Consider the following 9578-nt stretch of genomic DNA (forward strand, 5'->3'; position numbering starts at 1 on the left):
CTCAGACTATTTCACATTGTCTATCCCCATCAACTAGGGGCGGGAGGTGTGAAAGGGGTGGAGGGTTGTATGTAGGTCTGGGAAGGGGGTATCTATTTTAATTTTCGTGTTTGTATTTATGTCTTTTTTTTTGTTTTAATGTAAAGCACTTTGTGTTATCTTTTATAGGAAAAGTGCTAATAAAGTTTGATTTGGTTTGATGTTTTACCATATAACACCAATCTTGGCCTCTTTGAACTGGCTGCCAGTGCAATAGTTGTTTTTTATTAAATTTCTGGTCATTACTTTTAAGTCCCTGGCAAGTACAGCACCTTCTTACCTCTCCAGTCTGCTTAGGATCTCCCCCTCCCCCCTAAAGTCCACATGTTCTACCGACCAGCTTGCGTTAATGGTTCCCAAAACAAAGCGTTAGTTTCAGGGGGACAGTGCGTTTGCTGTGTTGGCTCCTAAACTATGGAATCCGTTGCCACCGGCAATTCGAGAGATCACGCTCTTTAAAAAAAAGTATTGTTCCTCCACCTTAGTGTTTTTAGCATAGCCCTGGTTTTAATATTTTTTAAATTGGTTTTATGCATTTAATTTTATTCTATTTATGTCTCTAAGATGTTTAATTTGGTTTTAAGCTTTTAGTTCTTGTTTGTTTTGTCATCCATGTGTACAGCACTTTGGGTATCCTTGGCTAGTGGTGGAAGGTGCTTTATAAATAAATAAATGATGAAATATGATGAAAATGAATGATGTGTCATGAAAGAGTGACATGGAGAGTGAAAGAAAAGGTGCAATGACTGCGGTGAGAGCAGCCATGTTGTTGGTTTACAGATTGATACAGACAGGAGGCAGGGCTCGATGTAGCAGAGAGGAAGATGTTGAGGTTCTCTTTGGGAGTGATGAGGATGGATAGGATCAGAAATGAACCCATCAGAGGAATGATGGTGGAAGACTGGGGTGGTTTGGAGATGTTGAGGGGACGAACAGTGATGATGATGGTAAAGGATAGGAAAGAGGTCTAGAGAAAAACCAAAGAGGAGGTTCATGGAGGTAGTGAAGTAGGACATGAGGGAGGGTGGTTGGTGCGAGCGATGAGGATTTATGGAGGTGGATTATTCGCTGTGGCTGAAAAACTAAAAAAAGGAATTGACTACTGTCTTCTGCATTATTGGGCTGTTCCACATCATATCTAAAAAGCCTCTGTTTTGATGAAAATTGATGCAATAGTTTCTATTTGAGAGATTTTGGCTTCTCCTAATTGGCTGTTTAAAGAAAGCAGGATTCATTTTCAAGATTCTTTTCTTATCATATAGCTTTAAATTTACTCTCCTCTCAAAGACCTAATTTTCCCATAATTTCCAATCAGAACACTGTTCTCAGTCAACAAGCTAGGAGGACAGAGTCTTTAGCCATTATGCTGCTCTTATGTAGATTCACTAATTATTGTTATTTCTCTCGTCTCATGTTGATGTTTCAGGGTTTTTGTTGCAGTTCCCTCAAAGCTCATGTGGCCACCTGTGGGATGTCATGAAATGGAATGTACCATCGTCACGTGCGTGGTAAATGCATTGTGAAACAGTCATTCATTCATTCATTCATTTTCTCAACTCATTTTGTCCCTTTCAGAGTCATGGGGCTGCTGGAGCCTATCCTGGCCACTCGTAAGCGAAGGGAGGGGACACTCTGGACAGGTCGCCAGCCTCAAATCACACACCCAATTCAGCTACGGACAATTTAGAGTAACTAAATAACTTATGAAGCATGTTTTTGGACAGGGGGAGAAGGCTGGAGTCCCCGAAGAACACCCACGCATGCGGGGAGAACATGCAAACTCCACACAGAAAGGTCCCCAAAGGCTCCGTTTCAGATCCCCCAGCTGGGACTGGAACCAGGGACCTTCTTGCACTAACACTGCGCCACATATTGTGAAAACATTTGTAAAAAATAATGTAAGTCACATGCACTTATAACGTATGCTGTCGTATGGTGACCTTACGCCACACTGTGGTTGTCGGTGAGGTACAATTACTGGCTCAGTAGTGAAAGCATAAAAAATGCTGCCTGAGCGGGGTGAGCAGGGGGTATGCGAGTACCTTTGCATTTGGACACCACACAACAGTAGCATCTGTACATCATAAGTGCATGCAATTTACATTATCCTCTCAAATACATCACGATACACTTTGGCACATGCACGACAATGGCATGTTACAATTTTGAGGATATCCCTTCAAGCGGCCATACGAGCCTCAAGGGAACTGCAAGACACACCTGCACCCCTTTTAAGATGCAGCCGCTCCCCTCTGTGACCCTCCAAGGGCCCAGACAACCTAAAAACCTGCAACACCCGTACAGACTGACCCCCAGACAGCAAGTGACTAAGCCGTTTGGCCTAAGCAACAAAAAAACTGAACAAGGAACAAAACTGGATGTAGTACAAACATTCACGTATACTGAGAGTTCTTCTTTAATCAAAACGCCTCTTGAAGCAGCAAATGTGATTAAATTAGATTAGATTAGATTGAAAATTCTAACTAACCTGAGTTAGGTGTTAAAATTATAACAGACAAGCTATAAAATGAATTAAGTTGCAATTTTACTGGAAAATCTTTTGACAACTCCTATACTACATCACAAAATTCATTCAAAGACATCCAGGGTATTTCCAGAGATGATGTGTTGTTCCTTTAGTTAGTAGGAACTCTCCCATCTTCTCACACCATACTTCTCAAATACAAACCCTCACAGAAGAACGACCTTCCCTCAATTAATCCATGAAACACCTAACGTTGTGGTTTCCTGACAGTAAAAACGGCTCCAGTAAACTAAACCCACTGTTCTGAGAAATGTTCAATTTGCACACGGGTCACTCTGCTCCAATCATTTTTATCAGCTGGCTGTTAAATTGGTCTCTGTCCTACATTTGTCCTCCTGACTTCAATGGAAAATGTGCGTCCTATTTAATGGAAAAGTGAGATTCTGTTGAAGTGCTTCTACGAGGTTCTTGTTCATGATCTCTGAGTTGCAGAACATTTCTCAAACAAATGATTTAGAAACCTTTGTTCTGCAGAATTCACGAAGGTCTGAGCGGTTCCTGCTCCTCACTGCATGGTATTTACCTCAGATCACTTTTTTCAGACGAGATTTAAAGAACTGAAAAAGTTCACAGATATCTTTGGTCATCTGGTATGGGATGAGGGCTGGTTAGCACTGGTTTCAGGTGTCACCGAAACAGGTTTGTTCTCTGCAGGCATTTGTCCATCTATTACTCTGCATGACATCATAACATTATTAAAGTCCCACTCCAAACTTCCTTCAATTTATTTTCTCCCACAGCAGCAGTCACTGACTGCAAGGACCAGACTGTTTTCGCAGTTGGAAACATTTCTGCCCTGTTGAGCAAACATTTACACATATTTAAAACATAGTTCAACGCGGAGCTAAAAACTCCAGAACCGATCCCAAACCCGCCCAAATTATGTCCATCAACCTAAAGCAATTTTTGCCTGTAAAGTCAGAATGAAACTGCCCAGAGTGGCGTGATGCTCTGCTCGCTCACTTGGAAGTCTGGACTTGCTGTTGACTGGAACATACCATTGCTGCAGAAGGATGGGGGAGGACCAAACACTTTTACATGATCAACTTTATGCCATTTCAGTGATATGGGATGTTTTTTTTTCATGACAGCATTAAATAATGATGGTAATAAAATGTATTTTAGACAATTTTAGTAAGTGTTCAGCTCGGGGGCCCTAGAGAGTTAGGGGCCCCTGGTAATCGCCCACATTTGCCTAACGGTACGGTAATTCTGCCTCTGGTAGAGGTGGGGCGGCGAAGGTCGGTAGCGCCTGCGCCTTCTCGCAGCTTTAATCATGATTATGTTGTTTTTAGTCGAAATCAAAAACCCATGTAATTTTCTTGAACATAGTTTCTGCAGAGCGGCAGGAGATCATTAGAAATTTGCCTTTGAGTTGTGGGTGGGACCATTCGGCCGGAGTAAGCCCCCCCCTTTCCCGTCATCCGTCTGTTTACATGCTTACAGCCCTTCAGTCTCTGAGCTATCCAGACATACAGTTTAGATCCAGATTCCAGCTCAGACGAGGAAAACCAAAAAGACTCACATGGATCTGTTTGTCTGCATCGGAATCGAGCAGAGCACCGAGCTTGTGGCTTACTTTAGAAGCTTTACATCACAAATACAAGCTTTTTCCAACCGTTCCTGATTCACAATGATCTGAATAAAGAAATACTCAAAAATATGATTTTAAGAAACCTTTCTTTTATATCAGCATGTTTAAAACACCAAAAAAAACATTTTTATTGGAGTGGGTCTTTAAAAAGTTGATGTAAATGCAAATGCAGCAGCAAAGGAGTAATTTACAGAGAGCCAGGTAAGTGTCAACTTTATATACCCGAAAGAAAGAAAATATTTATTCACTTTAGTGAGTTATCCTTGTGCAAATTCCCAAAGATGATCAAAGGTTTTCAACAAAATCCTTCATATCATCCACAGATTTTCCTGAAGGAATAAGATGTTCTCTCTCCTGCTGCAAAATGCAGTCAATGCCATTTTTCTTGAATAACTTAGTGGCAGTGCTGGAGACAGAGTCAGTCTAATTCGAAATAATTACCCATTTATAAAAAATTAAGATGTATTGTATTATAAAAACAATTGTTTTATTATTTATTTTTTTGCACCTGCAGCCTCAGGTGTAGCTCTTAGTTTTTGGAGATAAAACAAGGGAGGAGAAGGTTGTTTTTTTAAAACCCTAAATTCTTGTAACTAAACTCTTGTACTTCTTTTTTTATAAGGAGGAATTTATGGAGTATTTTTGCCAATGGAAGTTGGAAGACACCCTTCTCTCAAGGAATTTTGGGACCACAACAGTCACTGAAGTCCATGGGTCACTTTTGACCCCAGACTATCATTTCCACTCTGCAGCCACAAGATGGCGACAGTGTCTTGATCACTAGATTATTAACAATGTAATATCTAGCCCTTGTGCTATCTTAGATGACTCCACCCTTACATTGACGTGTTCTCCCTACCATGACAAAGGTGGATAAAGGTGGAAAGATTTCATGTAATCCATGGACACCAGTGAAGATCACAAATCATTGAAGAAAAAAGGTTCAGCGCACTGTCTGGTGGGTCTAGATGACCCAAATCCCAATGGTAAAGTGCCTAGGATAGCACAAGGGCTAGAGTGTGTTGGCTATTTGGACTGGGGTTTATTGTTTTCACTCTGTATGTGAAGCTTTAAATAATAAGTTTATAAATAAAACGATAAGAAAACCAGAATAATTGTCAGAACTATAGAGTAAAAATTCCCCAAAAGTTTAAAAACTTTGTGCGGATGGAGAAAAATGTATGCATCTGATTAATAACGTAAGTATTTTTTCTTTAAATTCCTGAAATAATCGACATTGTTGAAATCAATATACACAATAGCTGGTCTTTCACCTGGAGCACAGTGGGACTCCTCAGTACATTTGACTTGTGATCGTTTGTGTATTGATGAACTTGTGGGTTGCAAGGCGGTGTAGTGCTTAGAGCCCTCATTTTACTTCTTTCTTTGTGGCGTTTAAATGTTCTCCTCATACATGCGTGGGTTTTATTCCTCCTACAGACCAAAAAACATGTTCATGGGTAATTAGTGTTTGCAAATACTCCTTAGGCGTGAGTTTGTGTTTTTTCCCCCAGACTTTTACAGACTTTTTACAAACCTATTCAGGATATTACCTGCCTTTGCCTAACATTAGCTGGGATAGGCTCCAGCAACTATGAGACGTTGACAGGGATTTAGTGGGATGGATGGATGATGCACTTGTGTGTCTCATGTCATTGTCCTTAGGCATCACTTAACCTGCTAACAGCCTTAATTCCTTCACCTTCTCCTTCACAATCACAAGTGAGAGTTTTCACTTTGATATTTCAGCCCAGACCACTGGTTTCAAGTGCAATTTTTTTGTGTTTGTATGTTTTGTGTTACACTCAGGAGATTTGTCGATATTGTTGTTTAGTCATCCGGTTTCTCATCTGCATTTTCATTCAATTTCTCCAGCTTCAAGCTATGACATGCATGAGAAGTGATTTGATTTGATTTGATTTGATGAGGTAACTACAGACACCTGTTGGAAGCTGGTTAATCTGAATTGTTCAAATGTTCATCCTATCACCATCCAGAAGTCCATCCTCACGAAGGACCTGTCTAACCATTGAAGGGCTGTTTTTTCTGTAACACATAAAGAAATATTCATGATTGCAATAACTTTTATTGAGGGTTATTGTATGTCATCAGTTCTTTTCAAAGAAAACCATATTTAGTTCTTCTTCCTACAAGGAACTAATGCTTTTAAAAAATAATTAATCTGGCTAAAGAGACTTTCTAAGTCAATCCAGCGTTAATATGGCATCAAGAATTAATAACCTTTGTTTGCTTGCTGACTGGCTACTGTTGGGCACCCTGAACAGGTCTGTCACAGTCTGTCACAGGACACACAATCATACACCCATACACACACACAGTCACTACTGATTTCTCCTTATGTTTATGTTGCAACAATAACATACAAAACAGTGTCTGATAATTATTATTATTTTTTTTTTTAACTTGTTCTGCCCAACAGCTGAACAAACAGATTAGGGCTGAAGGCCTTTTGTGTTAGACAGGTTTTACTATCACAAAAAGAGGTTATAGAACTTTAGAAACCAGAGTGTACATTTGTATAAACCCCTTTTTATTGTATTATTTTTTATTTATTTGTTACATTTAGTGTGTGTGGGGAGGGAGAGGGGAAGAATGTGAGGGGGGGGGGGGTGGAAGAGAGTAAAAGGAAGAGAGGTGAGAAAGTGGGGGATACAAGCACTGATTTGAATAAGTTATTATTTATAACAATTATACAAGATCTGCTGGAAAGACAAATATTACATCAAAGGTGAAAATCTGACACGAAGATGAGCGGAAAATATCTGTCCATCAATACACTGTGGGTTAGGAGGAGGGATAAGGCAGATAGGGAGCAGTGTGGCAGTGTGCACGTGGGGGTGGACGCTGCCGAGGTGAACCGTGTGTTCATAAGGGGAACCAGATCTTACCCAGCCAGACCAGGAGAGGGGAAAAGAGACCCTCAGGCCAGGAGCCCCCCCGGGTTCCGGATCCAGGCAGCCCGGGAGGGGGGGGTCGCCCACCCACCCAGCCAGGCGCAGAGAAGGCCCCCCTACAGGGGCCCCCTCGACGCCCAAAGGCATAAGCGAACCCGGCGTCCGGCCCCCAGGCCACAGGACAGGAGCGCTTAGCCGTACCAGGTGGCAGCCATGGGGGCCACCGGGCGCCGGACACCGAGACAAGGGCCAAGGACGAGGCCAGGGCCCCGAGAACCCATGAGCCGCCAACCACCGGACTGGCACCCTGTCTCCGCGAGCCAGCCCCCGGCACCCGACCTGAGCAACCAAGAGATCGCCCCGCACTCACAACCACCCCCCATAACCTTACCCACTACAACCCTCCTCCCCCGCCATATTATCTGAGCCCCCAAACCCCTCGATGCCCTCCCACCTCATCCCCAGAGGATCCCAGCGAGCCAGCCCCCAGGTCCGTCCCACCCATGCACTCTCGCACACATACTCACAATATTCTGGTTATCCCCCACCCCCCGCCGCCACGCAGTAACCCCCTCCGGCCAACCGACCCCCCAGCGCTGCATGCCCGACCATCACTGCAGCCGACAGGATACCCACAAGCCCGGCCGCCCTGAGAGGACCGGGCGGGTGAAGACTGGCCGACCCCACCCATTTATGGAGGTGTGTGTGCTGTGTGTGTGCTGCAGGTAAAATAGGAGATCTCCAGTGTGGGGGGCCCCATCGCTCCCGGATGGGAGCGATGGGGCCCCCACTCCGGGGTCCCTCTGTGATTGGTGTGTATTTGCTGTGTGTGTGCTGCTAACATGCAGTGTGTATGTCTAAAGTGGAAGTTAAAATTGTGGGGGGGACCAGTGAAAGATGAGCACGGATGTTTCACCGTGCCCCCCTCCACCAGACCCTCCCCACAAGGCCCTAGATGAATCAGGGTGTCTAATATGCAAGTAAAAGCGGGATGGAGGGTGGGCGCCGACGCAACCCCAGAGAGAGACACCCCCAGTGAACCCGCCAGCATGTCAGACACGCCAGTGTCTGATAATTCTACAGGGTGAAGTAAGACATTGTGGCTCTACTGGGTTGCTGCCTGGAAAGTTGACCTGAATGCAGACCCCCTGCTTTAGATCATTGCTACATCTTGATTCAAAAATGATGCAGTTGAGACCAAGAGAGCAAAGCTTTGTGTTGACCAAAATGGCCCGGTTCACTCCTTATGAAATGATCAGTCCTAATGCAATATGCTCCGTATCCTTTAAGCATAAATTAGATCAGCTTCACAGAGATGTAAGCCCGATGTGCAGAGAATGATGGGGGTTTAACCTGAACTTCAGCTCAGCTTGATGATAGGACCACCACTTCCAGGACGCCGTGTGCTATAAGCTGATTCCTGAGCGGGATACCTCATGTGAGGGGGACTGTGATGGCAGTGAATGCATTTTGACAGTTGTTTCTAGAGGAGAGGGCAGATGTTTGCAGATCACCTCGAAGGACTTTCAATACATTTAGTGACACTTTGGTTTCAATCACAAGCTGTAAACCAGAACAGGATCATTCCTTTTTTTGATCTAAATGTTCACAGACTATATCTTAGAGATATTTAACCTTAAGCTTTAAAATACGAGCTGGGTCTTGTTCCTCTGGCAGCCCTTTGTATAACCACATAACAGATAAATAACATTATCATTTTGAACTTGTTATTACTGTGATTTTAATGAAAGTTTTAGTTAAAAGGGGAGTGGTTTTGAGAATTATCCCAACACGATTCTACTTTTAAATGTTTAAAAAAACCTTTTTCCAGGAACAATTTAAAAATGTTATACTTTGTTTGTGATTTTCCTGTTTTTCTTTTGTTAAACTTTATTAGGTACTAGAGAGAAGACAGTAGGTTAAAAAAAAACAACACTACAAATACTGTGCAACCTGCACATCAACAGTCAACAGCCACCGTCCAGAGGTTTACATTATCCTACATAGGTAGAATAGAAAAAAATAAATACATATGTAGTTCCTTTAAAAGATGTAATCTTCTTGGAGGCTTCACATTTTGTTTTGTGATATGATTAATATTCATCAAAGTCTGGATGGATTACATTAAAACAAGGCTGTGAATTGGATAATTTAAGCTAGGTTCACACCGCCCTCAGCAACACGTGTTTTAGCAAACACTTCCAATAAAAAGTACACGTTCACATGTACCTACGTACCTTTTAAGACCATTTTTGGGCTCCATGAACAAAACGCGCAGCCACTAAACATGCGTTGATTGATCAAACTTTGACCAATAAGGGATTTGGATTTGGTAGTGACATATGGATGGCATTCCTCTCATTTCACAGAAGTGCTATCCGTTAAAAAAATTAATTATGGAGGAGAAATTAATAATTGTGGTTTGCGCCCGGCTGAGATTCCATGACACCAAGTGTTTCATATTGTAACAACCCAGCTGGTGCGT

At 42.7% G+C, this 9578-nt stretch overlaps 1 long non-coding RNA gene across 1 annotated transcript; it reads left to right on the top strand.

Annotated features, from left to right (window-relative positions):
• Positions 1-755: 755 nt before the first annotated feature.
• Positions 756-3885, top strand: LOC110016484. The gene is made up of 3 exons (XR_002874828.1): positions 756-1547; positions 1615-1679; positions 1764-3885. It is a non-coding gene; the product is annotated as an uncharacterized LOC110016484 (long non-coding RNA).
• Positions 3886-9578: the final 5693 nt, after the last annotated feature.

This window comes from Oryzias latipes, chromosome 15 (assembly GCF_002234675.1).
Source record: "Oryzias latipes chromosome 15, ASM223467v1".
Lineage (NCBI taxonomy): Eukaryota > Metazoa > Chordata > Actinopteri > Beloniformes > Adrianichthyidae > Oryzias > Oryzias latipes.